The sequence below is a fragment of the Dermacentor albipictus genome, chromosome 2 (genome assembly GCF_038994185.2).
Source record: "Dermacentor albipictus isolate Rhodes 1998 colony chromosome 2, USDA_Dalb.pri_finalv2, whole genome shotgun sequence".
Lineage (NCBI taxonomy): Eukaryota > Metazoa > Arthropoda > Arachnida > Ixodida > Ixodidae > Dermacentor > Dermacentor albipictus.
Window position 1 is genome coordinate 204,645,717 of NC_091822.1, and position 9,463 is coordinate 204,655,179.

Consider the following 9,463-nt stretch of genomic DNA (forward strand, 5'->3'; position numbering starts at 1 on the left):
GGCGCCGCCTGACGTCCTTGTCCAGATGAACTGCAACCCTTGCGGAATTCGCTGGTGGCCCTCCGATTCCTTGCGCCTGGCTCGCTGCTCGTTGCTCGTTGTGGGGCTTGCCGATCCTGTCGGTTGCGCCAGTAATGTTTCGTTCGTTCTCCGTCCTCGCTTCACCGTTGGAACTTGAAGCTTCTCGGATGATGATCGGCAGTTGTTGATCAAACGCAGGCAGGAAACGATGAGGTCAGAAGTACAAGAAATATTTATAGGCAAACTTTTCTATATACATGGCAGGTACAACAAATACATTACAATTTTGAACAACTGAGAAACAAGGTCTCACTCTTCGACTGTCTCAATGACTGTTAGAGCCCAGACTCGTTTTAACGTACATAGTACGGAGGCTCACTGGTCTATCAGCAATCCTGATCTCAGCCAAGTCTGAGGGACAGCATGTCGTCCCGATTTTTATAGCCCAAATATACAAAGAAAAAAGGCGGTAGGGCCGTTGGCCCGTCCCACAGGTTCAGTTGCCAATCAGAGTCAACCGTTTGTTAAGCCCCAACCCACAGGGATGGGCTTACTCTTAAAAATAAACATATTGGAAAACAAAGCTCTTTTCCTTCTTCGCCAAAACTCCGTTGCCCTCTCATTTCTCGGTAGTGAGTGACCGGCTCAGCAAAACACGCCAGGCCCGAACAAGTTATCGCTAGACCGTTTCAAATCCCAACGGCGTCTAGGCTGCAAATGTCTCGGAAGCAGGGGCACCGGCACCACGAAGTGCCGCTGTACTCAAAGTTTGGCCGTCTGGGAGACGGATGACCCTCCTTGTCCTTCAAACTTATTGTCTACAAGACAAAGTTCTTTGAGTGCGTGTTTCCAAGACGCCGTCGTGCGAATGCACTCTTTACGTGTGCACCGCATTCCTACAGCGTGCACGGTAAGCTGGTCTTAGACACCACGCAGGCAGTCGCACCCAACAACAAGGCTGGCGATTACGTTCCGGACACGTAGAGGATTAGGTCCATGCTCACTGCATGCGGCACGGAGTCAGAGTTGCTAAGTCCTTCTTAACCTCGGCGGCGCCTCCAATTAGTCAGGGACTCGGGCGCCAGACCCACAATACCTTTTGTACAGCGGTTCGTTTCAAAGCTGGTCTGTGTGACCCGTCGGCGGACTGCCAACATCGTGCGCACAATACTGACTTCCAGGAATCGGCACACGCCCGCCTGGCACCTGCCGCGACGCGTCACCTAACCCTGCGCATTGCCTGTGACCCCACATAACACAGCAACTGTCGCCCCGCTGACAAGGGGGGAAGTGAACCCCCTCTCTATACACAAAGCACGAGGCCGATTCGTGAGACTTAAGAACCCGAACAATCAGAGCGACCTTACAGGCATCTTTGGGCTATGTCGCAGATCGAAGTGTCTCTTCATTGTTGATCTGTAGCGTGAAAGCTCCTCTTCCGTTTTGCGCCTTTCCTGCAGATCTACTTTCCCAACGATTCCAAGGTCGTAGTCGGCCGGTAGCCAAGTTGCTTCGCCTGATGCAGCAAAGTTAGGCGTGCATCCTAATCCCATGGTATGAGAATGATTGTGGTGCCTGACTGCTGCTTCCAAGGCACACTTCCATCCTCCATGGAAATCATGGTAAATTGCGATGAATGTTTTCAAATCCCGAATGAGCCTCTCAGCTAGGCCGTTTCCTTCTGGATGGTAGGGTGTGGCAAATCTCAGGGCAATTCCTCTATCACGGGCCCATTCTTGAAGTTTCTTACTGCGGAAAGCTGGCCCGTTGTCGGAGACCACTACCTTGGTGTTCTTGAACATATTCCGCTCCAGTAACGTCAAAACAGAATTGGCGTCTTCCTTTCCTGGCTTTGCAGCAGCCATGCGTGTGCATTCATCTATTGCGACAAGGAATGCCTGAGTCTTACTGACTCTCTCTCCTCGCTTTTTTAGTTCGGCAAAATCTAGATGAATTACTTCAAATGGGACTTGGGAATGATTAGCGATGACCATTTGATTCCCTCTTGGACGATACTTGGCCTTGTTAATTTGGCACTGGTGACATGTTTGTACGTAGTTCTTGATATCTTCCTTCATATTTTTCCAGATGAATCGACTTTTTATCTTCCAATAAGTTTTCCAGAATCCATCATGCCCTCCTGACTCTGGGCTGTCATGGTACAGCTTCAAAACCTTTTTGACCAAAGTTCCTGGCACACAAAATTTGCCATTATTGCAAGTCAGATCTTCGGTGCCTTCCCACAAGCTGCAAATATATTCATGATCAGATGTTCTCACTTCTGTGATGTGAAGCCTGGAAAGTGCATCTGCGTCAGGAAGCTTATCACCAGGTCGATGGCTTACATCGAAAGTGAACTGTTGTATTTCACTGATCCAACGCGCCACTCTGCCCTTGGGCTGGGTTAATCCCAAGAGGTAGGTTAACGCTCGGTTGTCAGTGAAAAGCCGGAAATGACGACCCTCTATGTAGCTTCTGAAATACCGGAGTGCCATCACAACAGCCAGAGCCTCTTTTTCTGTGGTCGTATAATGTTCTCGAGCTTTTGAGAACGTAGAAGAATAATAGCCAATCACCTTGAGCTGGCGTCCTTGCTGTTCCGTTGTGTCTCGTTGATATAGAACGGCCCCTGTACCATATTGTGAAGCGTCCGTACACAGCTCGAAAGGCTTGTTGAAGTCGGGTAGCACAAGCACAGGATCCGACGATATAGCTTCAACAAGGTACTCGTACGCTTTCTCGCACTCTTCACTCCAGATAAATGGCACATCCTTTTGCGTCAGCTTGGTGAGGCATCTTGTCTTTGCAGCGTAATCCTTAATGAACGCACGAAAATGACCGGCGAGTCCGAGGAAAACACGGAGTGAGTGTAGGTCATATGGCTTGACGAGCTTCTTCATCCTTTGTATAGACTCCTCTTTGGTTGTTTTAGTTTTGCCGTCAAAAACTCTTCCTAGAAAGACAACATTTGTCTGAAAAAATTCACTCTTGTTCTTGTTAATCTTTAACTTTGACTTGCTGAGGGCTTCTAACACGCACGAGAGGTGTTTTTCATGTTCTTCTCTTGTACGTGAGTATATGATGATGTCGTCAATGTATACGTTACAAAACTTTCCCAGGAACTCATCAAGAATGCCATTCATCATTTTCTGAAACCAAGCTCCAGAATTCTTCCAACCGAATGGTAAGCGGTTGTACTCGTACACATCGAAAGGTGTTACAAAAGCAGTGTACTGCTTGTAATCTTCTTGTAGTGGCACCTGCCAGTATCCTTTACAGAGGTCGATCCGAGAGAAAACATTTGATCCACCAGTTTCATTGATGATCTCGTCTATTCGGGGCATGGGAAAAGGAAACAAATCAGTCTGGCCGTTGATCTGCCGGTAATCTGTGCAAAGGCGAAATGAGCCATCGTCTTTCGGTACTATGGTGACTGGTGACGCGAAAGTGGATGTTGATGGCCTTATAATACCGGCATTTAGCATTTGCTGCAGTTCGGCCTTTAGCCAGGTCTTTTTCTCGAGGGAAAGACTGTACGGCTTTTTACGCACTACTGTGACGTCACGAAGCTTAAACGGTACCTCGAAGACATCTGCTGCTGGCGGGTACGTCTCAACACAAATAAGTTCGGGAAAATTTGTCAGTATCTGATCAGCATTTCTAACTCTTCGATGTGAATTTTCAATTCCACGCAAGTTAGGCTTAAATGATCCGTCAATAGTCACTTCGTCTCTCCAAGAAATATTCATCTTCAATCGCTTCATATCAGGCCGAGATAAAAGAAACAGGAAATCAACACCCTGCATGACAAGGGCATCTATTTTTAGGTGATGTCCACCAAATTCAACCTCTACTTCTGCCCAGTGTTGCAACCTTCTAGTTTTTCCATCATAGCTTTGAACACTAACTATTCTTCCTTCATAAACCTTGCTCGGTTGGATGATTTCCTGATTTACCAGGCTTACAGATGCTCCAGTATCAACCAGGGAGTCCAGACATTTTCCATTTACCATCATTTTAACAAATAGGAGATTTGACTTCAGAAGGTATACATTTTCCATCGTGTCACATTGGTCGGACTCGGTATTAAAATATTCTACCGTTTCGCCATGTGCGTCAATGCTCAGTGGTAGATTACTATGCCTTTTGATGGGACCGTGAATCAGAAAATCACTGGACACATACTTAAGGCAAGCAAGTAAGTCATCCGTGGAGGTTGGACGGTGTACACAAACCTCTCTTTGCGATTCGTTAGTCATGCCTTGAATTATCAGGGGAAGGATTGCAGAGTCCGGTAGATTAGGGTCGGCAATGTAGAGTAAACGTCTCTTCTCGAAAAAATAATCCATGACTGTCCCTTCTCTGTGTCTGAAAGCTAATGCGTCGTCCCATCTGTCAACCGGATTTCGCTCAAAAGCAGAAAGAAAACTATCTTTCCACTTCTGCCATGAATCACGGCATTGACTTGCGATTCGCATGTCCCACCATGTTCTGGCATTGCCAGATAGAAAACGGCGCATGTTACACACTTTGTCGTCCAATGACGTCCAGTGGTTTTGCGTACATGCATATTCATAAAATCTGAGCCACAAGTTGGCGGCATTAGACACCCCATCGAAACTATCGCGGTTGAACTCTTCTTGATGTGGTTTCTGTGCTCTTAGTGAGTCGCTAACTGCTTCGAAAATCAGTCGCTGTTGCTCATACTGCGTGGTCTGCTGCTGAAACAGCGCTTGCAACAAGGCGTTATGCGAGTGCTTAGTCTCGTTCTTGGAATCTATCCTTGAATGTCCCGGAAACATAACCTCAAATTCAGACATAGAAGCATCAATTCTTACCACACCTTTCTCAACGAGGGCTGCTTCGTTCAGTTGACTCTTCTCAGCGATGATGCGAAGCAGTTCCGATGAAGTCGCTGATTCCTGAAGAAGCACTGGATCTTCGCCGTCAAGCTGGTAGGTCTTCACGGTCGTCTGCCCATCTGTTCTTCTTGCCAACGTTACTTCAAGCCACATGGTCGGCTGCGCCAAATATAAAGTACGAGTTAAAATACACTCATTTATTTACAGGTGTCCATCTTGATCACTTCTTTCTCTTCTCCCCTCCTGTTCTTGTCTCTTCTGTCTTCTTCTTCTTCGCCGGAACATCACATCTGATTAAATCAAGCAGGCTGGGTGACTGTTTGTCAGGGCCCCGTTTCATAATGGCAGCCAATAAATCAACATCATGCACGTTGCCTGAGTGAAAGCGCACGAAAACGAAACCATTACCCGTTTCTGCCCTGCTATTGTGCGATTAGCTGTCGGGAATGCAACTAGGTGTTCGATAATGCACTGTACCCCATTCATGCTGCAAGATATGGGATGGTAGAGGGAAAACGTGTGCAGTAGTTGGATGCGAAAAGGTCACTGGCATATTAAGGAATGGAATGAATCTATACGACCAAGTCCACGAACCGCTGCTACATAAGGACTCCCTGTATTTCCGGCCCATGGCGATGCACGGCTTTCCTCGGGGATAAAAAAAATTGGCTCATCGGGCAGCGTTGTATCGCTATCCTCAAAAGAAAGTGCTTCAACCCCACAGCATCGGCAGTACCGTTCGTGACACAGCGACAAAGGTAATAGCATCCGTTCCTGGAATAATAAGTGTAACACACGTTATCTACACACATCCACCCTAAATCACACACAAACGCACGCGAACGATATCGCCAACATATCAAGAATAAGTGAATTGGTGTACACTTGAATCAACGCGCCGAAGCAAGGGTGACGTTGACTACACCGGCAACAGGTGAATGTTCGAAGCTAATTTTTTCGTGATGGTTCAGAGAGGAAGCGAGTAACGATAATAGGTATTTGCCGCGAGTTATAACAATATACAGAACACCTACATTCCAAGCTCTTGTACGCAGCAGGCATAAGCCTATCGCAACTAAGCACGTCAGCGAGCGAGCGACTAGGCAGAAAATAATAAGATAGTGACCGCACCGAGGAACCTTACCGAGCCAGAAACATGAGAAGGCGCTGCTTCAAATCGTTAGCCAAGTAAGGGGCGAATGACAAAACACACTGATCCTGATTTAATTCTTGAGTTTGACAGCTTGAAATATATTTCTGGCCCCGCTTCTGTGGTACAAGGATCGTGTGCGCGGCTTGCCCCGTTTGGACAAGGCGGAAAGAACTCCGAAAGCGCTTACATATCCATCGAAGCTGTGGCGAAAGCTTTGTGTCGTCCGCCCACTCACCGTCTATGATATCCGCCACGACAGAGGTTTACTGAGTCACAACGACGTGATGCACGTCCATTGGAGACACGGAAGCAGCCGAGGCAAGCAATGAACGCGTAAATCTCAGTGGCCATTTTTGTGTCCGTCCTTTGCATAGAAGTTAATGTCTGTTTCTCCTTGTTTCTTCTTTTGTGAGTGCCGTTTTTTTTTTATACTTTCAATTGCGCTGTACTTTGTTGCCAACTTGACCTTTTCCTTCAATGTGTGCCCTCACTTTTGTGTTACGGATGTTTGTGAAATCAGCTGGCCCAGTTCTAACCATCGGTGTTCCCGATTTTTTTTTTCCATACTACACGCCCCCAATTAACCGTGGGCCCCCAATGTCAATAGGCCAACCAACCTATGGTTAACTTCCAGCCTGGCCAAGATCTCTGATTTTAAGCACAGAACGGCACTTACCGCTGGCACCATTCCTCTTTTCTAAATTCGTTGCACCACCTCACATTTTTTGTAGTCTCACAGCACTCTGTGTTTCGTTATTGCTACATTCAGCTTCACCTTCATCCTTGGTCTTGGATTATCTTAGATGTTTGAGTATGTCTTCCCTTCGTTATGTGTACCCTGATGTTTTATATTGCATGACTATGGGTATGACTTGCTGTCGGACTGACACCCTGTTTACTTGTCTCTTTATTAAAGATCATAATCACTTATTGTTGGGCGAGTTGGTTCATACTTTTTGAGACGAAAAACACGCGAGAGAATACTGACACGTGTATTTATATTTATCGGGCGACCAGGTTTCGCCGCCTAACAAATCTTATCGCACAGCGCGGGACGCGCTTGCATGTATCCGAAGTTTCTGGAAAGTTATCGATGCTTCTATCCGCAGTCTGTTATCACCGAACCTTGTGTTATCTGATTTATTCGCCTGACGCGAATGATGTAGATCTTTATGGAAGGCACGCGGGTCCCAACGATTAGTCTGGAACATTCGACAACTCTGTATAAAAGCCGACGCGCTTGACCCGCTGATCAGATTTTCGACGATCGCCGACTGTGTTCGCCGCTATCGTTGTGCTTTAAGTGTAGCCTGTTTTGTGGGCACAGGTTCGCCCAATAAAAGCTAGTTGTGTCTTTCACAGTACTGCTACTGTGTCATTTAACGTCACTACCACGTGACAATACAAAGCAATGACTGGACCTGACGCGCTGCTGACTTTACTCGGAAGGCAGTTGCGCTTCTAAAGAAAGCTGCCGGGGTGCGCATTTGCGCACCGAAAACAGAGCAGGTAGCAGTGCAATTTGAACTGTCGAACTGAAGCTTGGATGAAGCTTGGATGATGAACTGAAGCTTGGATGTCGAATGAAGAATGGATGTTCATTGCTGCGCAAAGCTACAGACGTATCGCTGACGGCCGATTCCTCGTCTGGTGCGCCCATATTATAGTCGCCTACGTCTGCAAGCTTTCAGTGTTAGACCTCATCGTCATCGTCATTTTCCCATGACCCGTACCGTTCGTAGTGCCGCAAAAATTTTTAGATCTTTCATACGCAAGCGCTCCTTTATGGGGGTGCCGTAGCCGTTGTGTAAGTCAATTCAGGCTAATTTCCCGCATCCGCAAAAAAAAAAGACAAGAACACGGGAGAGGGGGAAGTGTCGTGGTGTGGGGAAAAGGTGCTCTTATCTGCAGCCCAAAAAAGGGAGCACGGGAAAGGTGAGAAGAGAGCGAAAGAAAAAGGCAGATTGTGGAGGAAGGGAGGTTCAGCAGCTGTGACCCGTGACCAGGACAGAAGAAGGCGTGGAGGGCATTGGCAACAGGTGGGGAAGAGGAGGTGTTGCAAGCAAGAGCGTCCTGTATCGACATGGAACGCGAGCGAAGTGATGACAACCACTGATCCCTGGTATCCAATATTTAGTGCACAGATTGTGGCCTGCCGCGGCCAACTTATAGTTCATAGTCAAAACTATCTGATATTCCTCTTTAGGCCTTAATATTCTTGGAAACCAAACAAAATTACGGTCGCTATCGTGGCAGGTAGTACTGAGTGAAAAAGTGCCGTTGTTTACCGCATTGCCGCTTTCTTCCAGTTTGGTTTCCATTCAACTGCTTTCCGAGGAATATGAGGGCAAATGAATTGCTGCCTATTGCGACAGAGCTATCCGGAGGATTTACCCAGTTGTGGGATCAGTTTCTTAAACATTTATTTCACGAATTAGGACAATTTTTTCTTTTAATGCGAAGCATTCTTTGCCTCATTCGAGGCACGTTGCGAGAGATGGTTATTTCGCGTATCGCCGCACGTCGGACCTCTGTAAAAGAAAGGAGCGCGTGACCGACAGTGCGTCCACGTTCGAGCACAGCAGCCCAATTCTTTAACCACCATCGCACACATACTCCTCTCGTGCCAAAGCCGAGCGACTCTTTGAGAAGTTTGTCGCGTGCTTCACGTACGAGTTTCTCGTGCCCTTTCCACATGACTGCTCGGCTTTGAGGCGTACGGTGAGTTAAGGCTAAACCCCATGAGCGCGATTTTGTGCGCGACAGCGACGAGCGACGGCTTCGAGCGACGGATCCGGCCGTTGCGCGAACAGATCGCTCGGTCTTGTCGCGCGATCGCTCGGTTCTGCAAATCTAAAATTCGTCGCTCGTCGCCTGGAAGTGCTATGGGCGACTAGGCAATAGTAGGCAGCCGGAACGGGATGTACATTACTGACATAATACCGGTTTGCTCACGTGCGCGCTTCTCAGTATACAAACGGAACGAGCGGAACGAGCGAACTATCGAATTTCGATATGTAAACGAAAAGAAACCTACTCCCAGACCCTTCAGAAATACTTTATGTTGCTTTGTACAGCCAAACAAATCAACTTAAATAATTATAGCAAGTGCCACGCCAGGTTTGGCGCTAACTCGATCCCCTAGTACCGGCAACACTGGAGAGCCGTCGCGCGAAGCGGTCGCTCGCTTGGAGTTTGACTTCAGGGCGACAAGCGAACGCGACAGCCATCTCCATCGCGTCGCTTGTCGCTGTCGCGCGCAAGATCGCTTGCATAGGGTTTATACTTTAAGGCTATATTTTGCGCGATGGCGACGAGCGACGGCTTCGAGTGACGAAACGGGCCATCGCTTGAATAGATCATTCGTGTATGTCGCTTGATCACTCGGATCTTGAAAAACAGAATTCGTCGCTCGTCGCCTGGAACC